The 26,973-nt window shown below is 41.3% G+C and overlaps 1 protein-coding gene across 3 annotated transcripts in view; it reads right to left on the reverse strand.

Annotated features, from left to right (window-relative positions):
- The window catches only part of cecr2 (CECR2 histone acetyl-lysine reader), a 178,097-nt gene that overhangs the window by 147,523 nt on the left and 3,601 nt on the right, over nt 1-26,973 (reverse strand). The gene's annotated exons all lie outside the window — the stretch shown is intronic.

Here is a 26,973-nt window from a genome sequence, read left to right on the forward strand (position 1 = left end):
AATTTACCTGAAATGGTCATCAGGAGCCATCGACACCCATTGACTTTGAAAGAGCCCATCCCCACCAAGTGTGACTGGACAGCTTGAGGGGTAGAGCCTTGAATCTCAGAAGATTCCAGAAGGATCTCATTACCACCAGAAAGAGATTTGCTAATGCCATGTGACTGCTTGTGCAGCTCTGGTCAGACTGTCAGTTTTATCACACCGAAAGCAGAGTAACTGAAAAAGCCATCAATGAGGCAGCTGTCACTCCAGTCAGACTGCCAACAACTAGGGGATAAGGATTGAACCCCTCTTCTGCCTTCTGAAGCCCTGAGAAAAGCAAGTCCGTCACTGGGCATGTGGCTCAGTGAGGACTTCAGCAATACAACTTCAGCTGAGGACTTGAAATTTAAAACTGTATTTAAATTCAATTTATCCCAGACTCGACTCCAACTACCAAACCTGTTTTCCCTCTGTAATCTATTCATGTGTGAGACTCTCGTGTGAATGTGCACATGAATTCATATTTTTGTAATTCTAACCGGTTTAGAGTGTTAAAAGTAATAAACTTACATCTTTCTTGTTTAAAGTCAAGAAAACCTGTCTGATTGGTTCTTTTGCAATTACATTCGAGTCACAGGAGCAAGCACTCTTCTTTTTTTTTCTTTTGGGCCTCCTTATCTCGAGAGACAATGGATACGCGCCTGGAGGTGGTCAGTGGTTTGTGAAGCAGCGCCTGGAGTGGCTATAAAGGCCAATTCTGGAGTGACAGGCTCTTCCACAGGTGCTGCAGAGAAATTTGTTTGTTGGGGCTGCTGCACAGTTGGCTCTCCCCTTGCGCCTCTGTCTTTTTTCCTGCCAACTACTAAGTCTCTTCGACTCGCCACAATTTAGCCCTGTCTTTATGGCTGCCCGCCAGCTCTGGCGAATGCTGGCAACTGACTCCCACGACTTGTGATCAATGTCACACGATTTCATGTCGCGTTTGCAGACGTCTTTATAACGGAGACATGGACGGCCGGTGGGTCTGATACCAGTGGCGAGCTCGCTGTACAATGTGTCTTTGGGGATCCTGCCATCTTCCATGCGGCTCACATGGCCAAGCCATCTCAAGCGCCGCTGACTCAGTAGTGTGTATAAGCTGGGGATGTTGGCCGCTTCAAGGACTTCTGTGTTGGAGATATAGTCCTGCCACCTGATGCCAAGTATTCTCCGAAGGCAGCGAAGATGGAATGAATTGAGACGTCGCTCTTGGCTGGCATACGTTGTCCAGGCCTCGCTGCCGTAGAGCAAGGTACTGAGGACACAGGCCTGATACACTCGGACTTTTGTGTTCCGTGTCAGTGCGCCATTTTCCCACACTCTCTTGGCCAGTCTGAACATAGCAGTGGAAGCCTTACCCATGCGCTTGTTGATTTCTGCATCTAGAGACAGGTTACTGGTGATAGTTGAGCCTAGGTAGGTGAACTCTTGAACCACTTCCAGAGCGTGGTCGCCAATATTGATGGATGGAGCATTTCTGACATCCTGCCCCATGATGTTCGTTTTCTTGAGGCTGATGGTTAGGCCAAATTCATTGCAGGCAGACGCAAACCTGTCGATGAGACTCTGCAGGCATTCTTCAGTGTGAGATGTTAAAGCAGCATCGTCAGCAAAGAGGAGTTCTCTGATGAGGACTTTCCGTACTTTGGACTTCGCTCTTAGACGGGCAAGGTTGAACAACCTGCCCCCTGATCTTGTGTGGAGGAAAATTCCTTCTTCAGAGGATTTGAACGCATGTGAAAGCAGCAGGGAGAAGAAAATCCCAAAAAGTGTGGGTGCGAGAACACAGCCCTGTTTCACACCACTCAGGATAGGAAAGGGCTCTGATGAGGAGCCACCATGTTGAATTGTGCCTTTCATATTGTCATGGAATGAGGTGATGATACTTAGTAGCTTTGGTGGACATCCGATCTTTTCTAGTAGTCTGAAGAGACCACGTCTGCTGACGAGGTCAAAGGCTTTGGTGAGATCAATGAAAGCAATGTAGAGGGGCATCTGTTGTTCACGGCATTTCTCCTGTATCTGACGAAGGGAGAACAGCATGTCAATAGTCGATCTCTCTGCACGAAAGCCACACTGTGCCTCAGGGTAGACGCGCTCGGCCAGCTTCTGGAGCCTGTTCAGAGCGACTCGAGCAAAGACTTTCCCCACTATGCTGAGCAGGGAGATTCCACGGTAGTTGTTGCAGTCACCGCGGTCACCTTTGTTTTTATAGAGGCTGATGATGTTGGCATCGCGCATGTCCTGGGGTACTGCTCCCTCGTCCCAGCACAGGCATAGCAGTTCATGTAGTGCTGAGAGTATAGCAGGCTTGGCACTCTTGATTATTTCAGGGGTAATGCTGTCCTTCCCAGGGGCTTTTCCGCTGGCTAGGGAATCAATGGCATCACTGAGTTCCGATTTGGTTGGCTGTATGTCCAGCTCAACCATGACTGGTAGAGGCTGGGCTGCATTGAGGGCAGTCTCAGTGACAGCATTCTCCCTGGAGTACAGTTCTAGGTGATAAGTTTAATCACTGTGTATAAAAAAAAATAAACCCTGTTGCAGTCAAATCAGAGAATGGGGCAAAAGGGGAGGCTGAGACCCCCTCCTCATCTGGCTATAACACAAGCAAAAACATTGCCAGCTAGGTCACTAAATCAGTGTTTGACATAGTGATGAGAAAGTAAGTCAATAAATTAGTCTTCTCATTAAAAGCTTTTTCACAAACATGCAGGTATGTTGTTTTGATTTATAGCAAGTTAAATTTCTAATGCCTTTATCTTTCTGAAGTTCTCTCATCGACCCCCTATGTAGGACAAAAATTTACATGTGGCTCCCCCACATGAAAAGGTTGGACAACCCTGGTTTACACTCAATGCAGAAAAGCAAGGAACGAAATAAGGTAAGAAGAGGGCTCATTTCAAAGCGATGAGAAGGGAGTGAACAAGGGTAAAATGGAACCAAAGACGGACAGGGAAAAACTGTAATGGAACAATGGGTTATCTTTAAGGAAGAGATGCTTCAGGTACAGGCTAGGTACATTCCAACAAGGGCAAAAGGTAGGGGAACCAAAAACAGGGCTCTTTGGATGACAAAGAGGGATAGAGATTATGTTGAAACAAAAAAAAAACGAGGGTGTATGATGCATGTCAGGTGAATTCTTCAAGTGAGAACCAAGCCAAATACAATACGTTGAAAGTCTCCTCCTTCAGTTAGTTGTTTAATTGTTCACCACCATTCAGGACTGGTTGTGCAGGACTCAAGAATTTTGATCTGATCTGTTGGTTGTGGGATCGCTTAGCTTTTTTTTTTATTTCCAAAATATACTTTATTCATAAAAATCTGTAAAAATTACATTGCCAAACAGTTTCAAACAGCACCAAAAAATACAAACATTGCAAGGGAGATCAGTTTCCTTCAATACTGTCATGAGTTTCTTCACAACCCTTCCGTTTCACAATTGTCATGCCAATTACAGTTTTACATTTACAGCAAATGAAAATATTAACGATACAGTTCGAGGGGTTTCCCATGGATCCAGCCCTTCAGTTCAGCTTGGTGGGGGAACCTTACACTGTGGTCTTTCCCCATTGAGCCTTTGCTGCGGCTGCCCCAAGCTTTAGTGCGTCCCTCAGCATGTAGGCCTGGACCTTGGAATGTGCCCGTCTGCAACATTCGGTGGTGGACAACTCTTTGCGCTGGAAGACCAGCAAGTTTGGGGTAGACCAAAGGGCGTCTTTCACCGAATTGATAGTCCTCCAGCAGCAGTTGATGTTTGTCTCGGTGTGCGTCCCTGGGAACAGCCCGTAGAGCACAGACTCCTGTGTTACAGAGCTGCTTGGGATGAACCTCGACAAAAACCACTGCATCTCTTTCCACACCTGCTTTGCGAAGACACATTCCAGGAGGAGGTGGGCAACCATCTCTTCCCCACCACAGCCACCGCGGGGGCATTGTGCGGAGGGGGCGAGACTTCGGGTGTGCATGAAGGATCTGACGGGGAGGGCCCTTCTCACCACCAGCCAAGCTACGTCTTGGTGCTTGTTTGAAAGTTCTGGTGATGAGACATTCCGCCAAATGACTTTGGCGGTCTGATCGCTTAGCTCTGTTTATTGCATGCTGCTTCCGCTGTTTAACATTCAAGCAGTCCTGTGTTGCAGCTACACCAGGTGACACCTCACTTTTAGGTATGCCTAGTGCTTCTCCTGGCATGCCCTCCTGCACTCTTCATTGAACCAGGATTGGTCCCCCGGCTTGATGGTAATGGTAGAGTGGGGGATATGCCAGGTCAAAAGGTTACAGATGGTGGTTGAATACAATTCTGCTGCTGCTGATGGTCCACAGCGCCTCATGGATGCCAAGTTCTGATTGCCAGATCTGCTCTGAGTCTATCCCATTAAGCACGGTGGTAGTGCCAAACACGATGGAGGGTATCCTCAGTGTGAAGACGGGACTTCATTTTCACAAGGATTGCGCAGTGGTCAGTCCTGCCTATACGTTCATGGACATATGCATCTGCAACAGGTAGATTGGCGAGGACAATGTCTAGTAGGTTTTTTTCTCTTGTTGGTTCCCTCACCACCTGCCACAGGCCCAGTCTGGCAGCTATGTCCTTCGCTCAGCCTGCTACGTCAGTCATAGTGCTACCAAGCCACTCTTGGTGATGGACATTGAAGTCCCCAACCCAGAGTACATTCTGTGCCCTTGCCACCCTCAGTGCTTCTTCCAAGTGGTGTTCAACATGGAGCAGTACTGATTCATCAGCTGAGGGAGGGGCAGTAGGTAGTTATCAGCAGGAGGTTTCCTTGCCCATTTTTGACCTGTTGCCATGAGATTTCATGGTGTAAAGCATTAATGTTGGGGTCTCCCAGGACAACTGCCTCCTGACTGTATACCACTGTGCCTCCACATTTGGTGAGTCTGTTCTGCTGGTGGGACAGGATATAACCAGAAATGGTGATGGTGGTCTCTGGGACACTGGATGTAAGGCATGTTTCCATGAGTATGACTATGTCAGGCTCTTTCTTGACTAATCTGTTCGACAGCTCTCACAACTTTGGCACCAGATGCTGGTAAGGAGGACTTTGCAGGATGCAGGGCTGGATTTGCCAGTGCCTAGGTTGATGCCAAGTCCTCTGTCCGGTTTCATTCATTTTCAACTTTTCTACAGTGGTTTGGAACAACGGAGTGGCTTGCTGGCCATTTCAGAGGGCAGTTAAGAGTCAACCGCACGTCTGCGGACTGGAGTCACATCTTGGCCAGGTAAGGACAGCAGATTTCCTTCCCGAAAGAATTTTAGTGAAGCAAATGGGTTTTTACAACAATCGATAGTAGTTTCATAATCTAGCTTTCAAATTCAGATTTTTAAAATTAATTAGTTCATTCATTCATTACAGTAAAAGCTTTGTTATCCGGTGTGTGCCGCACCTGAGAGGTGCAGATAATCGAAAATTCCAGTTAATCAAGAGTTGTACTGATCAAGGCAATACAATATAAATGGTTTAAGTTTAGGAGAAATGATTACATTGAAAGTACAAGAAGATGCACAAATGCAGTGCCACGAAGATGACTATTTACAGCATCACTAACTAATGCCAAGAACAATCGATTGGGAAAACTCAGCCCGGGAGAGCATTGACTGGAGGTGCTGGATGGATTCCGGTTACTACAATTGAGATTTGTTTCGGGAGATTTTGGAAATTACGGATAATAGAGCTTGCCGGTTGGTAAAGTGCCAGATTACAAAGCTGTTACTGTAATTAAATTTAAATTTCACCAGCTGCCGTGGTGGGATTTGAACCTGTGTCCCCAAAGTATTAGCCTTGGTCTCTGGATTACCAGTCCAGTGACATTACCACTACGCCACCGTCTGCCCTTGATAGGGTAAAAATTGATAGGCAGGATGTACTGGAAAGGTTGGCTATACTTAGGGGAGATAGGTCACCTGGTCTGGATAGCTTGCATCCCAGCTTGCCAAAGGAAGTAGGGGTGGAGATTGTGGAAGGGCTTGCCGTAAACTTCCAATTCAAGAAAGGGTGTTAGGACAGTCCTAGCAACTACAGTAATATCTCAGCAGGTCTGGCAGGTGACCTTCATCAGAACTGAAACGTTAACTGTGCTTCTCTCTCTCCACAGATGCTGCCAGACCTGCTGAGTATTTCCAGCATTTCTTGTTTCTATTTCAAATTTCCAGCATTTGCAGTATTTTGTTTTTATCCTAGCAACTACAGGCCAGTTATTCTAACATCAGCAGTCGGTAAGGTCTTAGAAACAATAATCATGGGGGAAAAAAAAAATCAACTGGCACTTGGAGAGATTTGAGTTAAAGATAGCCAGCATGGATTTGTAAAAGGCAGATCGTGCTTGACTAATCTAAATTATTTTTTTGATGAAGTATCAGAGAAGGTTGATGTAGGGAATGCAGTGGATGTTGTCTATATGGCTTTTAAGAAAGCGTTTGATAAAGTACCACATAAAAGGCCGGTTAACCAAATTGAGGCTCATGGAATAGGAGGGTCAGTGGCTAACTGGATAAAAAATTGGCTTAAGGACAGAAAACAGCGAGTTGTGGTAAATGGTTATTTTTCAGACTGGAGGATGGTAGACAGTGGTGTTCCCCAAGTGTCACTGCTTTTTTTTTCACTCTATATAAATGACTTGGATCTTGGAATAGAGAGTAGAAGTTCAAAATTTGCTGATGATACCAAACTTGGAGGAGTGGCAAACAGTGAGGATGATACGAATCGCCTGCAACAGGACATAGATAGGCTAGCAGAATGGGCAGGCAAGTGGCAGATGGAATTTAATACCAAGAAGTGTGAGATGATGCATTTTAGCAGAACGGATAGGGAGAGGCAATATAGACTTAATGGCACAGTTCTAAAGTGTGTGCAGGAACAGAGGAATCTGGGCGTGCATGTGCATGGATCTTTGAAGGTGGCAGGGCATATTGAGATCCAACAAGAGAGGACTTAGTTTTAGGAAATAAAGTTGGGCAGGTGGAAGGCGTGGCAGTGGGAAAGCATTTTGGTGGTAGCAATCATAATTCAGTCAGTTTCAACATAATTATGGAAAAGGACAAGGACAGAACAGGGGTTAGAGTTCTCAATTGGGGCAAGGCCAATTTTACTGAGCTGAGGAGTGATTTAGCGAAAGTGGACTGGAAACAACTACTTGAAGGTGAATCAGTGTCAGAGCAGTGGTAGGCATTCAAAGGGGAGATTCAATGGGTTCAAAGTAAACATGTTCCCACAAAGAAAAAGGATGGGACAGCCAAATCTAGAGTCCCATGGATGTCAAGGAGGTTACAGGGTAAGATAAGGCAGAAAAGGAAAGTTTATGTCCAACACCAAGAATTCAGTACTGCAGAAAGCCGAGACGAGTATAGAAAGTTGAGGGGCGAAATCAAAAAGGAAATTAGGAAAGCTAAGAGAGGGCATGAAAGAATATTGGCAAGCAAAATCAAGGTGAGCCCAAAGATGTTTTATCAACACATTAAGAGTAAGAGGATAACTAAGGAAAGAGTAGGGCCCATAAAAGACCAAAAAAGTAGTTGTAAGGGTGAAGATGAATACTTTGCATTTGTCTTCACAAAAGAGGGGGACGATGAAGATATTGTAGTTAAGGAAGAGGGGTGTGAAGTATTGGATGTGATAAACAAAGGCAGAGAAGAAGTATTAATGGGATTAACATCCTTGAAAGTGGATAAATCACCGGGGCTGGAAGAAATGTACCCCAGGCTGTTAAAAGAAGCCAGAGAGGAAATAGCAGAAGGTCTGTTCATTATTTTCCAATCCTCACTGGATACAGGTGTGGTGCCGGAGGATTGGAGGACTGCTAATGTTGTACCTGTTTAAAAAGGGAGCGAGGGATAGACTGAATAATTACAGGCCAGTCAGTCTAACCTCAGTAGTGGGCAAATTACTGGAATCTATTCTGAGAGACAGGATCAACTGTCACTTAGAAGGGCACAGATTAATCAAAGATAGCCTGCATGGATTTGTTAAGGGAAGATCTTGCATGATTAACGATCAAATTTTTTGAAGTAGTAACAAGAAAGATTGATGAGGGAGTGCAGTTGATGTGGTCTACATGGATTTTAGCAAGGCTTTTGACAAGGTCCCAATAGTAGGCTGGTTAAAAAAATAAAAGCCCATGAGATCCAGGGCAAAGTAGCAAGGTGGATATAAAATTGGCTCAGTGGCAAGAAACAAAGGGTAATTGTTGACACATGTTTTTGTGACTGGAGGGCTGTTTCCAGTGGAGTTCCGCAGGGCTCAGTACTGGGTCCCTTGATTTTTGTCGTATATATTAACGATTTGGTTTAAATTTAGAGGACATGATCAAGAAATTTGCCAATGACACAAAGATTGGCCGTTTGGTAGATAGCGAGGAGGATATCGATGGAATGGTCAGGTGGGCAGAAAAGTGGCAAATGGAATTTCAACCTGGAGAAGTGTGAGGTGATGCATTTGGGGAGGTCAAAGCAAAGGAATACACAATTAATGGGAGAATACTGAGAAGTATAGAGGGAGTGAGGGACCTTGCAGTGAATGTTCACAGATGCCTGAAAGTAGCAGGACAGGTCGATGAGGTGGTTAAGAAGGTATATGGAATCCTTTCCTTTATTAGCCGAGGAATAGAATATAAGAGCAGGGACATTATGCTGAAACTGTATAAATCATTGGGTAGGACACAACTTGAGTACTGCGTGCAGTTCTGGTCACCTCATTACAGAAAGGATGTAATTGCACTAGAGGGTATAGAGAAGATTTACGAGGATTTTGCCGGGACTGGAAAAATGCAGCTTTGAGGAAAGATTGGATAGGTTGGAGTTGTTCTCCTTGGAACAAAGAAGGCTGAGGGGAAATTTGATTGAAGTGTACAAAATTATGAGGGGCCTGGATAGAGTGGAGGTGAAGGGTCTATTTACTTCAGCAGAGGTCAGTGACTAGGGGGCATAGATTTAAAGTGATTGGTAGAAAGATTAGAGGGGAGATGAGGAAATATTTTTTCACTCAGACGGTGGTGGGGGTCTGGAACTCACTGCTGAAAGAGTAGTAGAGGCAGAAACCCTCAACTCATTGAAAAGGTGTCTGGATATGCACCTCAAGTGCCGTAACCTGCAGGACTACGGACCAAATGCTGTAAGGTGGGATTGGACTCGGTGGCTCATTTTACGGTTGGCACAGACATGATGGGCCAAGTGGCCTCTTTCTGTGCCATAAACTTTCTATGATTCTATCTTGGGCTTCACAAATAGAGGCATTGAGTACAAAAGCAGGGAAGTTAGGCCTGGTTAGGCCCCAACTAGAGTACTGCATCCAGTTCTGGTCACCACACTTCAGGAAGGACAAGTGGGTCCTCGAGATGGCGCACAGGAGATTTACTAGAATGGTTCCAGGGATGGAGGATTTTAATTACAAGGTTAGGTTGGAAAAGCTGGGTTTTTTCTCCTTAGAGCAAAAGGAGATTTAGGGGAGATTTGATAGAGGTGTAAAAGATTATGACAAGCTTAGATAAGGTAGACAAGGAAAAACTGGTCCTATTTGTTAGAGAAATTTCCAAGCCTGTTTGTGAAGACGACACTGAGACTTAAGACTTGGATGCTTTGGAGGAGATTATTCCTTTTTTTTTATTTCCAAAATATACTTTATTCATAAACATCTGTAAAAATTACATTGCCAAACAGTTTCCAAACAGCACCAAAAAATACAAACATTGCAAGGGAGATCAGTTTCCTTCAATACTGTCATGAGTTTCTTCCCAACCCTTCCGTTTCACAATTGTCATGTCAATTACAGTTTTACATTTACAGCAATTGAGAATATTAACGATACAGTTCGAGGGGTTTCCCATTGATCCAGCCCCTCAGTCCAGCTTGGTGGGGGAACCTTACACTGTGGTCTTTCCCCATTGAGCCTTTGCTGCGGCTGCCCCAAGCTTTAGTGCGTCCCTCAGCACGTAGTCCTGGACCTTGGAATGTGCCAGTCTGCAACATTCGGTGGTGGACAACTCTTTGCGCTGGAAGACCAGCAAGTTTCGGGCAGACCAAAGGGCGTCTTTCACCGAATTGATAGTCCTCCAGCAGCAGTTGATGTTTGTCTCGGTGTGCGTCCCTGGGAACAGCCTGTAGAGCACAGACTCCTGTGTTACAGAGCTGCTTGGGATGAACCTTGACAAAAACCACTGAGCTTACTTCTGCTCTCCAAACACCCCCCACAGGCAGTGCTGGCTGGCTCTTTATATATAAACTTGAATATAATTAACTAATTGACATCCAACACTTGTTCACCCTATTATCTTGAACTACCGGGTATTTATCATCCATTAACAGAAACTTCAGACCCTAACACTATTAACTGGTGGTGGTACACTGACTGGGGGTTACAGATTGAAAGTTCTGGTCAGGAGATGCAGGGACAATTTATTTATTTATTTAGAGATACAGCACTGAAACAGGCCCTTCGGCCCACCGAGTCTGTGCCGACCAACAACCATGCATTTATACGAACCGTGCAGTAATCCCATATCCCCTACCTACACGAGGGGCAATTTACAATGGCCAATTTACCTATCAACCTGCAAGTCTTTGGCTGTGGGAGGAAACCGGAGCACCCGTCAAAAACCCACGCGGTCACAGGGAGAACTTGCAAACGCCGCACAGGCAGTACCCAGAATCGAACCCGGGTCCCTGGAGCTGTGAGGCTGCGGTGCTAAACACTGCGCCACTGTGCCGTTAGGAGGAAGAACTTTTTTTTTTACACAGTGAGTAGTAGTGACCTGGCACTCGCTGCCCACGAGGCTGGTGAAAGCAGAAGCAATGATTTCAAAAGGAAATTGGGCGGGCACTTGAAAGAAAGAAATTTGTACGGTTACGGGGACCGAGCAGGGCAGTGGAACTGACTGGACTGCTCCACGGAGAGCTGGCATGGACAAATGGCCAAATGGCCTCCTTCTGTGCCGTAAATGACTATGACTGATCATTCATAATTTAGACTTTCCAGACCCAATAATTAAGAACTGGAATTTTTGGTACCAAATTTATCTTCACATCCCATCTCTGGTTCTAAATTCACTGTGGAAAACTGATGAAATGCAACAATTAATACTAAATTTTGCAGCTGTATTGAACTATATAAAGTATTAAGGTTATTTTACCAGAGGATGCAAACGATTAGTACACATTGCATTCATATTTCATTGCTATGGCTATTGCAGCCATTAAAAACAAAATTTGATTTTTGAATAACCAATCAGGAGAATTATTTAATAAATTAGTAATAGAAATCAAAAAAGATGCATTTATTTTAAATAAGAACTCAACTTTGTAGAAAAATTACTCAACGTCAAAAGGGGAAATCTGTTAACAGATTGTTTAGCTATCCAGTTATGATCAAGTCACAAGGTTTGAACATTTTAAAGTTTATAACACATTAGGCTTAACCTCTATTAATCTTAAGCACCTTAGCTGAAAATGGCCCTCCTTCCACAACTCTCATTAAGGTTGCTCAAAATGTACTGTAAGGTTTCCATCAGGAGATGGTTGAAAGGCAATAAAGGTCAAGTAAAAGCACACTTGACACAAAACAGACGATATTACTTCAATGATGATCTACTAATATGGCTTTTGCTAATGCATACACCTCAATAATTTATCAGAATTTTACACATTATGTAAATATGACCTCAATTCAGCAGAAATTGCCTTTGACAACTACAACAGTTGATGTTAAAATGGCAGTCTTGTAAGCAACACAGCTCGTTCTCTAAAGCAATTTTCATCTTCGATACCTCATAGGCTCCATCCATATCACTACTCTAATACTTCTAGTTTCTTACAACAATTGTTTTCCCTGGACAAAACAGAAGTAATCATGAATTCTGACATGCTCTACAGCATTCTCCCCAAAAGTCAATGTTAAATTGACAGCAAAGAGAAAACATTATATCCAATATAGATGCAGCTTAATACACGCAATACTTGGGCATGATTTAGTTCCTCACAGTAAGATGCAGCCACCCAAGGGACACTTAAAAAAAAACGCCTGATGGGAATTGTTTGCTGGAAAGGGAAATAATGTGCTACAGTTTCCCCATTCCCTAGCATGGCAACTTCAAAATCTTCCTCCTGGTCTTCAAATCCCTCCATGGCCTAGCTCCACTCTATCGCTACAATTTTCTCTGTCTCAAAGACCCACTACACAACTTGCGCTCTTTCAATTCTGCTCTACTAGTCTCCACCTAGCTTTCACATCCCTGCACTCTGGAATTGTATTCCGAAACCTCTCATCCCACCTTCAAAAACAGTCAAAAGTTCTCTTTGAACATGCCTTTTGATAAGCTCCATCTATGCACTCTCTCCGCCCCTCACCCAACTTGCAAATCTGACTTGGAATGTTCTGGTACATGAAAAATCACGATATAAATGAAAGCATTTGTTGTTGGCTCAAATATACTATGAAATTATCAATATAAATAACTCTTGTATTTATTAACCGCCAAGGCTAGGCTTTTTGTAAAATTATCTAATATCTTTCATTTCTATGAAATTTAACTGGGACATAAAGACAACCTGACATCCCATGCCGATGAAAGATGATTGCATGTCCTGTTTATACAGTGGTGCGCCTAACACTGGAAATGATTCCGTAACATATTATACGGCTGTGGTACTCTGTACTCACCCTGTTTACTTTGCAAGATGGAAATCAGAACACCAGCAAAGCAGACTTGTCACTGGCAGCCTGAAAGCTCATTCTCAGTGTTAGTATAACGACTGGGAAGAATAAAATTTTGGCCCATGGAATCCAGTGCTACCAGTTTAGTCATTGCTGTTGGTGCTTTGCCTCCAGCAGCAAGGAAGAAACAATCAAGCACTGACAGGTTTTAATCTTAGACTGGCGCCAGAATGTAGAAAAAAGATGCAATATTTGACTTTCAAAGAATGGGAAATATCTTCTTAAAATCACAAACTGCATTTATTGCGTATGTGTGTCACACGAGCTACAGACCAAAAATCAGATAAAAATTGACTTAAAAAATTTGTTGAATGTCATCAAAGATGACATGTGGAAGTTCTATACATATTCTATAGTTTGAATAGGGTTTCATGGACTTTTATATAATTTTAAGGGATCATAGTCCCTTTCCACCACAAAATTTAATAAGAATATTGATGGAACTTAAGGGTACAGCTGCAAGTTACTACTTGGACACAGTTGAGATGATGTAAATGAACATGATGCAAACTTCATGGCTTATTCCTCTTGTAGTAATGCTACACCCATTCTTGAACTGGAAGCATCAACACTAATCCTCATTGGCTTGATCATCTTGACTATTTCGGCACAAGGTTTTCTAACATCAAACATTTCTCCCCACCATGCTCCTCACTCCAATGTCATGCCATGTATTTTTTCAGGTTGTTTTCTCGTATTCTGACAAGCTGGCACTCTATGTAACTCAACAGGAACCTGCCTAAATAATCAACCATACCAAGATATTTCTCCAGATCATTTTTGGTGGATGTTTTTTCCCCACACATTTGAATGCCTGCATCTTTCCCCACCTGCAGTCCTTCTGTGAGTGACTTTTTCCACTACTAACTTAATTCAGGTCGATTAAGATGCTAAAGATTTAGGGCATTTGATAGCCATGACACCATTTCCTTTATGAACTATTTTGGATAATGTTCTCACTCTATGGCTTCATTCAATTCCCACTCAGTGTTTGGCATAACTAGTGTTCTCATATTGCTGGCACACTTTGGATCTTTGACTTTATTATAACAAACTTCTCCATTCTATTTAGCCCATTGCAAAGTTTTATCACAGTGATACTGTTACTTACCTTGGTAGATGGGTGACTATCATTTGAATCTGTGCTCTGATCTGTTTCCCAAACCTTTCAATAATGACACTGGGACAGGCTAGATAGATAACAAAAGGTTTTTTTCCAGTCCTGTAAATCCCTATGCCTCTAAATACCACAGCATACTTCCATTGCTTTTAGGCATTTATAGTTAGTGACGGCATTAATTGTGTTGTTCAATCCTAGCTGTCAGCATACTCAAAGTATAAGGATTGCCTGAATTCGCTATTCCGGAATTTAGAATTCTAAACCTTGATCATTGTCTTTATGTTCGTACACCTCATTACATTTTTTTTTTGTGTGTTAGTATTTTGGCCAGAGTACACCACCAATTTTAAGTTAGTTAGACTTGCTCAGTTCATATTTAGTTTGTTACTTTGTGACATGACATTACTTTGAGCTCCTGTGTTGAGCTTAAAATGAACAGTTCTGTCGTTTACCTCGAGGTTCATTCATTATCATCTATGTGAATCACATCCAAAAAATAGATCTTTAACCTGATTGCTTTTCTTTAGAAAAAAAAACTCATATGAAGAAGAACAGCAATTACAATCTATGATCTTTGTTGACCACAGATAGATCTCATTTTTCTTTTTATTTGATCGTAGCATCCTACCCAACTTATCACTTTCTGGGATACTGGTATTGCACAAGGTTTTAGCTGTGTAGATAGCTTTTGCTTCTCTGTTATATTAAGTGCTTTCTGTTGATCTAGAATTTTTCTCTTAAGTTAGTACTCTCTGACTTTATCAGCTGCCGTCTCAGTTGTAATGCTGCCTTTAGTGAGGTGGTCTATGCATGGAGCTTAGAAACAGATATCATACTCATCTTCATATGAAGTATTCTTCGGAGGTGTAAAATATTTCTCAAACTTGTCCATTAACAAAATCAGTTTCCATTAATCCTCCCAATCATACATACAATTATACACTCTTGCTTCTTCATCCATCACATAACGTAAAATATCAACCAAAGCCTATTCTTTTGCAAACTAAAGCATTTCTCTATTTTCTCTACGATTCTCCAATATTCCCATCTGGTCAAGTGATCTGCAAGCTTTAGATCTTCCATTTTGATTTTAAACACCATATAAAAGATTCTTGCCAATATAAACAAACAATCAGGAGACTGGCTGGAGCATGTTTTAACTTATTCAATTGGGGAAGTTGTAATTGGGAAGTTACACCTATTCAAGGACATATTTTACTGGTCTATTTACACAAAAAATTCCTGTGCATTTCAGTAACATTCACCAGAATATAAAAATGTCACACATGAAAATCAGCATAAACAATCCAGGCCCAACGAAAAACCAATAAGAGGGTAAAAGGGTGACTAAATCTGGGTGCAGCATAATTATGTGTGTAACACACTTGTGCCTAAATTTCCTCGATCTTTAATGCTAGGTTTTCACTTTACGCCACAAAAAGCTCGACACCATCCAGGACAAAGCAGCCCACTTGATTGACGCCCCATTCACCACCTTCAACATTCACCCCTTCACCACCGACACACAGTGGCAGTAGTGTGTACTATCTACAAGATGCACTGCAGTAACTTACCAATGCTCCTTCAACAGCACCTTCTAAATCCACCTCTACCACCTGGAAGGACCAAGGCAGCAGATGCATAAGTACACCACCATCTGCAAGTTCCCCTCCAAGCCACACACCACTCTGATATGGAACTATATTGCCATTCCTTTACTGTAGCTGGGCCAAAATCCTGGGACTCCTTTCCTAACAGTACTGAGGAGTACCTATACAACATGGACTGCAGAGTGGTTCAAGAAGGCACTTCACTACCACCTTCTCAAGAGCAATTAGGGATGGGCAATAAATGCTGGCCTAACCAGTGACTCCTACATCGCATGAACGAATAAAAAAAAACTACATAGGCAATGGTTCTGATATCATCCAATGGCAGAGGGTGGAAAGCAAAACTGGAAGGGAGACTTGCTCATGGACAGTTCCTGGCACCTCTGAGACGAGCGCAGTGGCATGTGGCAGTAGTCTGGGAGTAGGCTGCATGCCCATTTTCTCAGCTGAAGTAGTGGTGTTAGACCAGGCAGACAAAAAAGGAATAAAATACATGAGAAAACAAAACAGAACAAAAATTCAGAAGGGAGAGCAAAGTACTGCTGTGGAAAAACGTCAATTTCCCCAATTCATCTGACCTAATTTCTAATTGTGCCGTGTGCGAAAAAAAACTACTGCACTTCTGTGAAACAGATTCATTTCACAAAATTTGAAACTTACTTTCCATGGCAAATATTCCTCATCATTACAAAATTACAGTATATAGTCAAGGTGTATCCAGAAATAGATGTGGAATTGTATACTACACATACAGCTGTTTTTACTGTACACTTATTCAATACTGAAAAATAAAAGTCCTGTTGGGAGACTGCTTTTGTTCAACATTTAGGTGGGCTTATCTCCAATATTTACTTTATTTCTGAGTAACCATCTGATTTAATTTCAAGCTTCAATTCCACATTTAAAAACTGCTTTGATTGATTGAGGAAACAGGTCACTGGATTACAATGAGGATGGCCGCAAAGCTTCACTGGACAACTGATTATTTTACATTAAAGGTCATTCTGACTGACATGCTCAGAATGAATAATGTATTGACAGCTAAATATTATTTTCTGTGATTATATTTGCTGCAGAGCTTACTTAATGCAATTTCCTTCTAACTAAACTTTGTGTTCAGAAAAAAAACATTTTGAAAGGGTATGTCCCATTTCAACATTCATTTGTCTAGCTTTTAGGAAAAGTTAACAACTGGAATTGAAGGAACAGGAATGGCCAGCACTCCATGTAATGACACACAGATCCACGGCACCATGCCAAACACCTCAGAAAAAAGGAAGAATTTTACGGCTTCCTGTGCTGATTACAATTCTATTTGTTTTTTTTAAACTGCTGTGCCATCAAAGGCTTTAAGAACATATCAACGGTTTCAATGTCAGACACAGGTGTCAAAAGCTAACAGCATTCATGAGAACAGGTTCATTCACATTTCCATTGAGCAAGAACTAGGCTGCCATTGCTAACTCAAGGACTGTTAACTTGACCAGACACCTTTTGGCAATCTAATTGAACCAGAGGAACTTCAGGGAAGCAGTTCATCTCATTGTTACAGGAATTGCATCCTGAGCTTTCATCTTTTGTTTGAAATGTTAAAACTAAGACACAAAAAACGAAAACCAAAAGTGCTTAACTCATTTCCTGCCAACAACCCTGAAACAAATGCAAGTCAGGAATTCCTGCTAATAGTCCATTTACACTGCTAATCTGCCGTTGTCCTTGTTATTGAAACCAGCTTTAAATTGTGGCCCAGGTCTCAAGACAGTATCCCAAGTGTGCATCTCTCTCATACTTACTTACTTGTGCAGGGAGTTTCCATATGAATCTGCTGCAAAGCATACCCACATCTGTGCCACATGTGCAGATTAGTTTTGATAGTGTAGCAGATGTGAATGGATAAAGAACAAATTAAATTACACAGCACATTTTGCATTCTCAGGATGCCCCAGGAATCATGCTGCTGTTGTATTGGTGCATTTACTGGGGCCAGATAAACAACATAATGTAAACTCAGGTTTAGTTATGACCTGTGCCTTAAACTAATCTAATGAGTACACCTTATGTTTGGTGCTGGCGACAATGTTTCAAGAGTCAGTGGCACAAAAACAATTTAAAAGTAGTTTACAGGTGAATTTACTGCTTTCAACTTATTGAAGACGAACCAGTGGAGTTTAGTTCCATGTGTGAGTACTGCCTTCAATCTCCAAAGCAACATTAATGGCAGCAGCTAAAGAGATGCAGCCAACACCAACATGCATAGCTCATGATAGCTCCCCTGGGATCCAAACACACAAAAAGATAATAAAATAACCTCAGTGCAATTCTTAGGCTGGTTCCAATAATGGAGGCCAGGCGCAGGACATGTGGAAATGTGAGGGTGTGGCATTCGAGTGTCATAATGACTGCTTCCCAATCCAAAAAGGAAAATAAATCTATAAAATGAAATGCTGTCCTATTTATAAAAAGGCAAATTACATGCAATAAATTTTTTTTTAAAGACCTCATTTGCATAGTGTCTTTCATGTTCAGGATATCCTATAGCATTTTACAGGAGCACTTTACTTTTAAAGGGAGTCACTATTTTTATGTAGGAAAACAGTTACACACAGCAAGGTTCCACGACCAAAAAAATTATGAAGGAACGGTTATCCCAGGTATGGTAATGCTGGATGCGGGATAAATGTTGGTTAGGATTCTGAAGAGAACTTCTAGCACCTCTCCAAAAGGTACCATGGGACCGTTAACCTCCAAGCAAAGAAGTGCAGCCTTGATTTAAACATCTCATCAGCCCTATATTACTGGACTGAATTACAGGCCTACATTATGTACTCAAGTCCCAGAAACATCCGACTCAGAAATGACTTGTCAGCATGGAATTAAACAGGCACTACCATATACTTAATTTGCTGATGGGCTGCAACACCTATGGAAATCAGGGTCTGTAATGTTATCAGACTCTGGACGTAACTCCTTTATATTTGGGAGTTGCATCTACAGTGGAAAACTGCAAGTCTGCTGTCATTTGCATTCCCTCACAAATCAAACCCCTTTGCTCCTCCCTGTGCAGATATTGAAGCAACTAATCATCTCTTACATGTTTAGTTTCCTGGACAGCTATGGAACTCAAATTAAAAGAAAATCAAAAACAATTTCCCAATCATTTGGGAATTTCAACACGTGGTTCCAAAACCACTACATCTGCTATATGAGAAGCAGGTCGGGTACCAGCCACTCACGCCTGTTGGCAATAATGTTGACTTTTTTTTCCCCTTTGTTTCTTTTACCTCTACCCACTCCTGCTTACCTGCATCACTACTATACATAGGAAGCTGCTTGCACAGAATTGTTGCCACATTTGCATGTGTAGCAACAGTGATTGCATTCCAGTAGATAATCCATGGTGTGAAGCACTTTGAGACATTGATATAAATGCAGTCCATTTCTAAAACCTGCCCACAGTACAAAAACAGGGTAGCTTTAAGAGTCAATTCACCTGAAATAATGTACTGTATTAATAAAGGTCCTAAAACATTGAAGATATGTGAAATATTAGTCTCAAAGTATTTATTATTTTTCCCCATTAACAGCAATTTTAAAAAGCACAAGTTCAATGCATTCATCTTGCACTTGTGCATGCGACCAATTATATATAAAGAAGCATAGCTCATCACTTTTTAAAGAAAAAAATCAGATGGGAAATGTTTAAACCACTGAAATATCTCTGGAAAGTACCAGTAAAACATAAGTCGCACAGCGTTGAAAAACATCATGCAATCAAATGATCCTATACGAGTGGCTTTTATATGGGCCAAAGGAAGTACATCATTTAGATGTTGCTTTATACACTTTTTATATATATCCTGCAGCATAGCAATGTACTTCTGAATGTTCAAAAGAAATTAAAACTACGAACGTGTAACTAAAGCCAACTTAAAATATTTTTTGCCCTGATTTGAAGACCGCATCCTCGGTGAAAGATTTAATCTATGACATGTTAGTTAACTGCTTCAAAAAGCCTTTTAAAGGCACATTATGCTTTTATGTATGCTGCACCTTAAAGTGTATTTTTAAGCAGAAAACATTTTACAATGTTAAAGGTAGACACAGACTCAGCTATAGGACAAAGACAACTCCATGCAAGATTATGGCTAAAACAACTGAGTTTTGGCCATGGTAAAACACCACATCAACAGTACCCTCCAGAATTTCTACACTGTCTAACTCCAATGGGCATGGCACCGCACAAGCTTAAACTCGAGGAAGGAGCAGTTATAATGTTGCTACGAAACTTGAATCCTAAACAAGGCCTTTGTCATAGAACTAGATCGGTAGTCAGGAAGCTGTTTTCTACGATGATAAATGCTGAGATTATAAACAGGCAGATTTCAAGAAATACAGGTTGGACAACCAAAATCCGGCTGTCCAAAAACCGGAACTGTCCAAAAACCGGACATTTAAAAAAATATTCCATTTGATATTCTGTTAAGTAAAATTCAGACTTACTATCCAAATACCGGGACAAGTCGGTTAGGCGCTAGTTCTAGTTCCCGCATTCTGAGTCGACCTGAACAACGCTTGACCCTGCCTGAACCACCCAACCTCTGACTTCTTGTGTTTTTTGCCATCGCAATCATGTCAAAAAAGCCAGCAGATACCCCCATGGGTAGCACTGCAAAAAGGAAGCATAATTCATTGTCTATGGCCAAGAAGATAGAATTACTGCAGAAATTAGATGTCGGGAGGTCTCCCTCCCGAGGGTGCCGCATTTTGGGCATCCAACCTGTAGTGTGTTTATTCCTCAAATGATGTCGAGCCCATCAGATGTAAACCTGCCTTTTCAACTCAGGAGAAAACAGTTCCCAATTAGACTTTCATACTCAAATGACTACAAACAAGTCACAAGGACAGACGTTAGACAACATTTTTATTTATATTCCCAGGCCTGTTTTTGATTTAGTTTTGATTCCGTTAGTCTTTAGTGAAAGAATAACTAGAAATCCTGTATTTAATGAAGTACTGTTCCAACAAAGATACTAATTTGACTGCAAATGTTTTGCGGTCTCTGTTAGTATTAGATTAACATCCTACTCTTGTTTGAAAATTCAGAAAGGAAATTTAGTCTGTCTATTGTTAATAATTTCAGTGCACATTACACTTTGAATTCACTAAACTGAAGAAAACAGTTACATTACTCATGTTATGGGATAGTAATTGAATTAAAGTTTGACAGTAAAATCAATGTGTCCTCTACTAATATCTGTGTTTGAAACTGCCCTTCACACAAACCTTGTGAATACCAAGATGTAAGCAGTACACAAGCACAGACTGAATTCCAGGGTTATTTAATTGATGAAGATCATGCGGTAATTTACTGGAAAGTTTGAATTACAGGGTTTTCTGTAGACTTCCTCTAGTTGAGTGCAGTTTGTTTAATATTCAACTATATGCAGCATTACCCTTCAAATGCACAAACTTCAACTTTTACTATACTTCAACCAGGAGAAAAGGTAAATAAAAACATAATCCAAGCAAACCCATAGCATGACCCCATTTGTGTCATAACTACCAAGTTAGCAAATTGCTGACCATTTCTTCCAGGCTCTATTTAAAAAGACTTTTATGGCAGCCTTTCATTGAGAAGCTGCACATTCCAGCAGCTAATAAAATAAAGCTGCGGATGTCAAGTAATAGAGCTCCTGAACTGCTTATTGCTGCTGCCCCACAACACTTGCCATTCTACCTTTGAATAGAACCACAGAAAAATTACGGCACAGAAGGAGGCCATTCAGCCCTTTGTGTCCGTGCCTAAAAAGTTAAGTCCATCTGCAGAAAGGCAGCCTCAGCTATGCCAACCCAGGTCAGTGTGGTTCTCACACTGCATACAAGTAACTGCAGTAATTATTCTCGACAAACAGGATTTGTATTAATTATGCTACAAGTATGAGTAAACCATCCAAGCTTGAACCAGGAGGAAACATAGCAACATAGAAAATAGGAGCAGGGGTAGGCCATTCAGTCCTTCGAGCCTGCACCACCATTCAATATCATGGCTGATTGTCCAAACTCAGTACCCTGTTCCTGCTTTCTCCCCGTATCCCTTGATTCCTTTAGCCCTAAGAACTATATCCAACTCTTTCTTGAATATATTTAATGATTTGGCCTCAACTGCTTTCTGTGGTAGAGAATTCCACAGGTTCACCACTCTCTGGGTGAAGAAATCCCTCCTCATCTCAGTCCTAAATGGCTTACCCCTTATCCTCAGATTGTGACCCCTCGTCCTGGACTCCCCTGCCATTGGGAACATCCTTCCTGCATCAACTCTGTCAAGTCCTGTTAGAATTTGAGGTTTCTATGAGATCCCCTCTCATTCTTTTAAACTATAACGAATACAAGCCTATCGACCCAATCTCTGTTCATACGTCAGTCCTGCCATCCCAGGAATCAGTCTGGTGAACCTTCGCTGCACTCCCTCCATAGCAAGAACATCCTTTCTCAGATAAGGAGACCAAAACTGCACACAATATTCCAGATGTGGTCTCACCAAGGCCTTATATAATTGCAGCAAGACATCCTTGCTCCTGTACTCGAATCCTCTCACTATGAAGGCCAACATACCATTTGCCTTCTTAACTGCCTGCTGCACCTGCATGCTTACTTTCAGTGACTGGTGCACAAGGACACCCAGATGTCGCTGCACCTCCCCCTTTCCCAATCTATCGCTGTTCAGATAATAATCTGCCTTTCTGTTTTTACTACCAAAGTGGATAACCTCACATTTATCCACATTATACTGCATCTGCCATGTATTTGCCCACTCACTCAACCTGTCCAAATCACACTGGAGCTTCTCTGCATCCTCCTCACAGCTCCCACTGCCACCCAGCTTTGTGCCATCTGCAAACCTGGATATATTACATTTAATTCCCTCATCTATATCATTAATATATATTGCGAATAGCTGGGGTCCTAGCACTGATCCCTGCAGTCCCCCACTAGTCACTGCCTGCCACTCGGAAAAAGACCTGTTTATTCCTACTCTTTGTTTCCTGTCTGCCAACCAGTTCTCTATCCATGTCAGTACCTTACCCCCACAATCCCATGTGCTTTAATTTTGCACGCTAATCTCTCATGTGGGACCTTATCAAAAGCCTTCTGAAAGTCTAAATACACCACATCCACTGGTTCTCCCTTATCTATCCTCAAAAAATGCCAAAGACTTGCAGGTTGATAGGTTAATTGGCCATTATAAATTGCCCCTAGTATAGGTAGGTGGTAGGGAAATATATAGGGACAGGTGGGGATGTGATAGGAATATGGGATTAGTGTAGGATTAGTATAAATGGGTGGTTGATGGTCAGCACAGACTCGGTGGGCCGAAGGGCCTGTTTCAGTGCTGTATCTCTAAACTAAACTAAATTCCAATAGATTTGTCAAGTATGATTTCCCTTTTGTAAATCCATGTTGACTTTGTCCGACCCGGTCATTGTTTTCCAAGTGCTCTGCTATTACATCTTTTATAACGGACTCTAGCATTTTCCCTACTATTGATGTCAGGCTAACCAGTCTAGAATTCCGTGTTTTCTCTCTACCCTCCAATCCATTGGAACTGTTCCAGAGTCTACAGAATTTTGAAAAATGACCAGCAATACGTCTACTATTTCAAGGGCCTTAAGTACTCTGGGATGTAGATTGGGCCCTGGGGATTTATCAGCCTTCAATCCCATCAATTTCTCTAACACCATTTCCCTACTAATACTGAGTTCATACAGTTCCTCCTTCTCACTAGACCCCATGTTCCCCAACATTTCTGGGAGGTAATTTGTGTCCTCCTTTGTGAAGACAGAACCAAAGTATATATTTAATTGGTCTGCCATTTCTTTCTTCCCCATTATAAATTCCCTCATTTCTGACCTGTAAGGGACCCACATTTGTCTTCACTAATCTTTTTCTCTTTGCATATCTACAGAAGCTTTTACAGTCAGTTTTTATGTTCTCTGCAAGCTTACTCTCATACTCTATTTTACCCTTCTTAATCAATCCCTTTGTCCTCCTTTGCTGAATTCTAAACTGCTCCCAATCCTCAGGTTTGCTGCTTGTTCTGGCCATTTTATATTTCTCCTCCTTGGATCTAATACTATCCCCAATTTCTTTCGTAAGCCATGATTGAGCCACCCTTCCTATTTTATTTTTGCGCCAGACAGGAATGAACAATTGTTGTAATTCATCCACGCGCTCTTTAAATTCTAGCCATTGCCTATCCAATCATTTAGATTCAGGACCCTAGTCTCGAAATCAACTCTCTCACTCTCCATCTTAATGAAGAATTCTATCATGCTATGGTCGCTGTTGCCCAAGGGACCCCGCACAACAAGAGTGTTAACTAATCCTTTCTCATTACACAATACCCAATCTAGGATGGACTGTTCTCTAGTTGGTTCCTCAACTTATTGGTCCAAAAAAACTCAGTGGCATGAGTAACTCAACCGTCAAAATGTTCAGTATATGTGTTGGGCGGCACAGTGATGCAGTGGTTAGCACCGCAGCCTCACAGCTCCAACGACCCGGGTTCAGTTCTGGGTACTGCCTGTGCGGAGTTTGCAAGTTCTCCCTGTGTCTGCGTGGGTTTCCGCCGGGTGCTCTGGTTTCCTCCTACCTCCAAAAGACTTGCAGGTTGATAGGTAAATTGGCCATTGTAAATTGCCCCTAGTGTAGGTAAGTGGTAGGAGAATGGTGGGGATGTGGTAGAGAATATGGGATTAATGTAGGACTAGTATAAATGAGTGGTTGTTGGTCGGCACAGACTCGGTGGGCTGAAGGGCCTGTTTCAGTGCTGTATCGCTAAATAAATAAATATCGGCATTGTGATTATACTATGTGGAAAAACTGACCCATTTTAAATAATCAGTACTCTTCATTGCCTACACCCACTCACAAATTTAAAAAAAAACAACCAGGTAGTTCGGTTTCATTAATGGCGCAATTAGGCTGCAAGGTAAGAACAAGAGTCACCAAAATGAAACTGACTTTTTTTGGGGACGGAGGGGCACGGTGAGTGGGAAGATGCTGTCTACATACATGGAACAGCAGCATGTTTTTATGCCTTTCAAGAGAATACTGGAAATAACTTTGGACTTTGCGTAAATTAAGCTACTGGATGAGAGGTAGCAGACACGTACTCTATGCACTTCAACTGACAATACAAAGCTCAACTGTTTCTCGTGGTCCTTCAAGCTGTTGAGCACATTCACATGCTAGTTTTGGTTTGGGGTGACATGATGTATTGATCACTGACACGCTGAAACATCATGCTATCCTTTGTTTGTGTTATGCAAGTTGCTGTTTAGATGTGCAACTACAAGCAAGTATTGATCTAAAGGAAATCAATCCATTTGAAGCTCTGTGACACCAAAGTTGGTGATACATGAAAGTTAAACAAGGAGAAACTGGACGAAGAATTCGTAACAATCTATCCACTGGCAATGAATTCACACACAAAAAATTACTGAAAAATAAAAAAAGCATCGAAGTACTTTTTAAAATTTTTTTTTGATATTTCAGATCATATTTATATTTTTTTGAAGACCAGCAAGTTTAAAAAAAACACTCAACCTTGAATACGATAGTTGGTTGCTTTTTTAGTTACTGGCCACACGCCAGCAAAGTGGAGCTTTGGTTACTATAAACCGTCAAGAGACGCCAGTTAATTTGTATGCTACTCAATAAAAGGAACATAAGGGGCAGCATGTAACACAGTCAGTGTTAGCATGACACAACACCTCAATGACTAACCACTGTTCACGGTCATGACTAATCGACTACAAAACTGGCAAGGCAAGGGAACACCTAAGCCAACAGAAAACAGTCAATTAGTATCTACCTGATGCAAAGTTCAACATTCAGTTACAATACACACTACACTATGCTGATACTCAAGTAACGCTTCCCAAAAAATATACTTGTGCTCAGTATTTCACTAATTAAATAACATACATAAATATAAACTATCAGACGGTCAAAGACCTAGAAGCTTTTTACAAAATGTTTAACAACCTCCATTGCTTGCTATCAAGCATTCCCCTTATTATGTTCTGTACTCTTGGGTACACTCTATCCGCACCACATCTGGACATTCTACTGTTTACACCAATGCCTTTGTTAAAATGTAATTAAATCTCAGAGGAAAACAATGGAAAATAAACTAAACTAATTCCAAGCAGAGGAAACCTGTTACATAGTACTCTTTTTGAACATGATTTCACAACGTTACTGGCAATGCCTCAGTTATATGTTTCATCAAATTTAATTGATCACTACACAACATTTAAGAAGTATTTAGATGAGCACTTGAAACGCCATAGCATACAAGGCAACAGGCCAAGTGCCTGGAAAATGGGATTAGAATAGATAGGTGTTTGATGGCCGGCATGGACACGATGGGCCGAAGGGCCTGTTTCTGTGCTGTATAACTCTGACTCTATGACTATTGATCAGAGCTGAATTTGATTCATCAGGAATTTGCATAATACTCTCCTTCAAAGTCAAGGTATAGATCAGTTGGCATAAAATAATATTCCGAAAGATGCACTGTATTGCAGAAGCAGAAACTGAACTGCAATCAATTTGCATTGGAAATTGTTTTAAAGTCCCCTGCATGAGGAGATTTACCTGAAACACACTTAACCATGCTTGAATGTTAACTAGAAGTTGCATTTTATGACCTGATATGATGTATTTTTTCTTGGGTTGGATTAATTCGATACAATAACTGGAATGGCTTCCTTTCAGCCTCTTTATATAATTGTACATATTCCTGCTAACTTGATATTTTATGAAAAATCATACATTTTTAATCGGGCACTTTAAAGTTTTAAAAAATCATTCAAAATTATTTGAAATTTAGACCCACAAATCATTCCAATCTCAACTGAACGGCAACAAATTTAAAATCTCAATTATTTTGTCTTTGTATTCTTGACCAAAATGTATTCTGAGATACACATTAGCAACACAGGAACGTTAAAATGCACAAGACAGATGTCAGGATATTTACACCACATGGTTCAGAACTAATTTTACTAGTGATCTCTTTCCAACCAGGGGCAAGCACATTTTAGGAGTTTAAGAGTATAAAATATATAACTGGCTGCTAATCTATTACAGTGTTTTAGTTTAAAACATACTAAACAATGGTAGGTATCTATTTTACAGAAGAAGTTGTGCTAATTTTAGTTTTCACAAACACAAATGTTGAGTTGAAAATAGAGTGATAATTTGACGTCATTAGTTTAATGTTAATTATCCTTTGAGCAGATGTACAGATAATGGAGCTAAAGTAGTAAAGGTCAAGACTGTGATCTATTTAGTAAAACGTATAGTAATTTTTGATTTTGTTTTAAAGAGAACACACTTGCTAATTTCTAAAATGGGAAATTAAAGAAAATGCCCCTGGAAGCACAGTAATTAAGAGATATGGAAGTGTGTCTGTACCAGACTCAGAACA

Source organism: Heterodontus francisci, chromosome 18, assembly GCF_036365525.1.
Source record: "Heterodontus francisci isolate sHetFra1 chromosome 18, sHetFra1.hap1, whole genome shotgun sequence".
Classification (NCBI taxonomy): domain Eukaryota; kingdom Metazoa; phylum Chordata; class Chondrichthyes; order Heterodontiformes; family Heterodontidae; genus Heterodontus; species Heterodontus francisci.